Raw genomic sequence first — 5,105 nt, 5'->3', positions numbered from 1 at the left:
CCCCTTCTACAACCTGTTTAGTATTCTTGTAGACCCTTTTGGGACCAACAACGTTTCTCATGAGGTCATTGTGCATTCTCTATGACTTAAGATCATGAAGTTTACTCTATGTGAGTGATTTTTAGCATGTACAACCATCAAACAAGAGACCAAAGCAGGGCTCGACAAAACATAAAGTATCATAGTACGTCGATTGGATTTGTCAAAAACGAGCTGACGACTACAGGGGAAGCGGCTGACTGCAGAACCTGAGCCCGGTTTGTAGCTGATGTACTTTAATAACTGGAAGTAATCATTATGTAACTGGGTGACAAAATGTTTGTTGAGTATATCGTATATCATTTAGTAGTACTAACATAGATCAATATAGAATTTGTTCCTCATGGATGACAAAAGTGATATCCCTAACGTCCCTCGATTTGAATAGTTCTGAACAAGTGCATGCATGCTCAGATAGTTAGTGTAGGATACTAATTTATGTTTTATCAATAAATTTTGAATCAAGAAACTAAAGATCGGGACATACCGAGGATGACAAAGGGACATAAATGTGTACACTGATAATGATCACATAGTTTGTTGATTAACTAAATCACCAAACTTTTTCATTTGGGTAACAATGATGTATTGTTAGATGTCACTCATCGTTTATAATATAACTTTAAAAATGGACTGGGTTTTGACTACTCTGAACTCAATAAGAGTTATGAGAATAAAGAACTACATTTTTCATATAAAGAATGAAGAAAATTGCTTCCAAATTTGACAAGTATAGAAGTCTGCAGAGTTTGTTTCAGAAATCTGAAAAACAGATTTTCAGAGATCTGAACTATGCTAAATCGACTAAGTCTAAAAGTCTGGAAGAGTGACCAGAGCTCCTCTTGACGACCAAAGCCTCTGGTTGTACAGACCAGAGCCTCTGCACACTACGTGTTCAGGACCAGAGTCCCTCTAGATGACCAGAGCTCCTCTATAGGCTAAGTGTTAATAATTTGAAAGACTTCAGAGTTCGGTCGACAACTTATCAAGGCGTACAAGTCTAAGTCTAAAGAGTCATTCTTCAGAGTTATCTCTAGAAAAGATTCGACTTCAGACTTCCACAAGAGGCTAAGTGATAAAGTCTGAAGATCTTGAGTTCAGAGTTTTCCTAACTCTGAACGAGAGGAAGTCTGAAGAAAGAAAGTTTGAAGACCTTGACTTCAGAGTTGTTCTAACTTTGAACAATAGGATAATGCTGATCTTGTATCTTGTTATTAGCGATAGAGATTATCTTTCCTATATTATAGGATTTAGTTTCTTTGTTTAGCTTATCTTAATTCGTTATATAGATTGGTTTGCTTTTCAATAACTGTATTCGATTGATTCAATTATCAATTATTGATCATTCAAGTATTGTAAGCAGATTGCTCTACATTCTTCATATTCAATAACATATCAAAACCTTTGACTGCTAATACTCTTTATTCTTACATTGTTCTCAATATTCTTGATATACGACCACTTTCAATTGTCTTCATCTTCTTTTTCTCGGTCTTTCCCGTTATCACATCATATAAATTAGTGTCTGAGCGTTATACCACGATCTTGTACGTTGTTCTCTAGGTCTTTCATGATGTGGCATTCCTTTTCCTATCATGTATGTATATTTCCTTTTCTTTCCTTTCCTTTCTTGTATATCAGATTTGAGGTTTCATGTACTATGTGTTTATTGCAATTCTCGTCTTATTAACGAATTTTTGTGTTGTTTGTAGCATTTTAAATGGATTTATTGCATTCTTTACAACTTGCAATAGGCATCGACTAAGATGGGACTAGTAACTTGTATGCAACGTTTTTTTAGGTAATTACATATTTATGTGTATGGTAGCATGCTGGTACTTCAATCAATCGTATGAATAACATCGTGAGACCCGATGGCTGTTTGGAAAGCTTATACAACTATCAGTGGTTGACTTATAGGATACACCAAGTTGTCCCTCATATATACATAGGCTAGGAAGGAATCCACTCACTCTTTGGATCCCAGGAAAATGTCTCGGTGTCTAGGTACTACCTCATCAGCTTGTCTTCAATCCTGAGAAAATATCGTGTAACAACTCTACTCAAATCCTTCAATAGTGATGACACATTGCCCTTAGCCACCCTTCAATCGCTCAAGTAATTATTGCTTCTAAACCTTCGAGCTCTGTAATTTGAGCCTAGACCGCATTGAAGTGTCACCTTAGGGTATGCTCATTGAGCTCTGCAATCTGAGACCATCTCCTTGTTTCCTCTCACGTGGCAACGCAACAATAACACCAACTGGAAATACTACAAAAAAAAAGGGAAAATAGAAAGATCAATAAAACTACTATGGGAATAAAATTTTAAATCTAAAATTAAAACAACGAATTAAAAGAGACTTGTTATGGCCTTATTGTGGACCTCTCCTCGGAGTAAGCACTCTATCATGCACTTAGGATCTAACATTAAGAAAACATCAATAGGAGGTCATAAGTGGCCTCCAACCAGGAAATCCTTAGGTAGCATTACCACACAATTTAAGAGGATGCGACAAAATAGGGCACAAATTAGTGTTGAAGAGGCAAAGAAGAAGGTATCCCAAGGCAAACCACAAAGGGGATCATCCTATGCCTTTTGCACATCATCGAACATCATACCTTCGGATCTTTTTAATGGCATTGGCCTATGCCGTAAAGACAACGCCTTCTCTTGCGAGCCGATTTTCTCTCCCTTCTTCATGGAACAACCTCAGGTGCCTTCCCTACAAGACACAAACATCTGTCACAATATACAACAAAGATCTTTATAAGAATAAACAAACATTGAAAAAAAATACTTATTAAGGCTATAGATTCTCAATTCACTTGGGCGAATCTTCGTATCTGGTGTAGGGGTCCTCCCCCTTCTCCTCGACGTCCAAATAGTTGGCATTGATGCACATACTAACCGAAGGTCTTCAAACCATGATGTTCTCTGAGAACAACTCCATGATCGCCTTCATAGCATGATGAAATGCACTCACTTATGTGATGCTATAACACAATTTCTTTCCCCTAAAAGACCCATTTTATTGTAGTATTGTTAGGTCATCTAAATTCTTCCAAATTTATTGTAATGGCTTCGTATACGACATAAGATCATTAAACAAAGAGGCTTTATCAACATATTTTTCCGCTGGATTTGTGGCGGATCAATTACAGATTGATCATCACCCGACGGATTTTTCCCTTAATGATTAAAAATCGGTTAGTAATCACGATAACCGACCACATTTTCTTTGACAATGAGATCCGCAAGTAATCCTCTGGTAATGGGATAGGATAGGACATGACAAGACGAGACAAAACTCACTGGCTCATGTTTGACGTAATTGTCTAGTCCTACCCTCTTCTTGTCCATTTCTGTCATGTCATATCATGTCCCGTTCAATCGTGTGCAGGTATCAAACCCTACCTAAAAGTAATTCCAAATGAATTATTTTTGGTACAAAGGAGGAGTACCAAATAAAACTAATTAAGGACTCTTTTGGACTCTAGCAAGTCAACTGGGGGCAGCTCTACCGTCGGTAAATAATTGAAGGGTCTCTTTTGACCATATCCATAACAAGAGGGGACCTTTTTGGAAACTTTTATAACAACTAGGTTTCAAGTATTATCCATCCCACTAAACCTATCTCTTATTTAAATCGGTTGCCAAAAGAACTCCCACTGCTTTGTGGACAAGACAACGCAATCTCTCTCTCTCTCTCTCTCTCTCTCTCTCTCTCTTTGTGCTTTGCTGTTTGAATGTAAAGTTAAGCTTGTTGTGCTTGTTAATGGGGAAGAACAGTAATACAATAAGATATGAAACAGTGGTGCAGCTGCTAGTTCTTGCAGCTGTAATTTTAACGCCATTTTTGGCTTTCAACTTCATGGATTCTTTGGAGCTTTTTAGTGTCTCCAAAACCATGTCCATGGGTGTTTCCTTTTGGTCCTCAATCAAGCCATGGTTATCTCCTTCATATGTCTATCTTTTCATCAACTTCATCATCTTCTTCATCGCCGCATCGTCTTCTATCTGTTCTAACGCCATGGGACCCGACCCATCATCACCCGCTGATTCTTTCATCGAATCCCCCATCGTATGTGACAGTCTTGCAGCTGGATCATTGCCAGATGATCATGATCACTCCAAGTTTCATACGCTGGAGGACACGTTTAAAGACCGGCATGTTGGTGAGGGACAATCAAAAGAGATGGCGCCGGAAAGTATGGGTCAGAGGGATGGGCATGGTGGTGAGGGACGACTGAAAGTGGTGGCGCCGGAAAGTTTGAAGGATCGGCATGGTGGTGAAGAAATATTGAAAGAGATGGTGCCGGAAAGTATGGCTGATATGAGGGAATTAAGGAAGTCGAAGACGTTCCACGGAGGTGAGTTGAGGGCGAGTGGTCGGAGGGAGAGGTATGTGAGGATCCTGAGTCAAGAAGAGTTGGATCGCCGAGTTGAAGCGTTCATCTACACGTTTAAGAAAAAGAAAGAGGAATCAAATGAGGGTTTGAAGTTACGTAGCATTTATGAGCCAAATTTGGCATAACGAACGTTTTTCAAGAAAACATCAACGGATAACGTCTGCATAAATTTTATATCGTAGACTTTATTTTTGAATAAGATATACTGAATATCTTTGGTTAATTCAGTAAGTTTTAAGTCGATGTTTTTTAAGCCATTAAGATAGAGGTGAGGTTTATATTATGTATAGATCCTATTATGAAATGTTATTTTTGAATGTTTCGTTTGTGTTTATAAGTTTACTATATTAATTATGTATTAGAAGGTGTTTGCATAATATAGCAAGATATATCTTAATTTTAATGTTTCATTTTATTATTTATTTATGTCGATATAATACGGTTTTTAGTGGTTTTGAGAAAACGATAATATTTTTATTTTTTTAATAAAATATAAATTTAAATATGTCATAAAAATTTGAAAAAGAAAATATACATCGATATTAATATCAAATTTACTATTTAAAGTTCTGGTTTTTATGTAATTTCTTTAATTAATATTTTGTTTATAATTTACTAGAAGCGTACTCGCGCAATGCAGCGAGATACATCGTG

The sequence above is a fragment of the Cynara cardunculus genome (assembly GCF_001531365.2).
Source record: "Cynara cardunculus var. scolymus isolate 2C chromosome LG 13, CcrdV1, whole genome shotgun sequence".
Lineage (NCBI taxonomy): Eukaryota > Viridiplantae > Streptophyta > Magnoliopsida > Asterales > Asteraceae > Cynara > Cynara cardunculus.
This window is presented reverse-complemented; position numbering follows the sequence as displayed.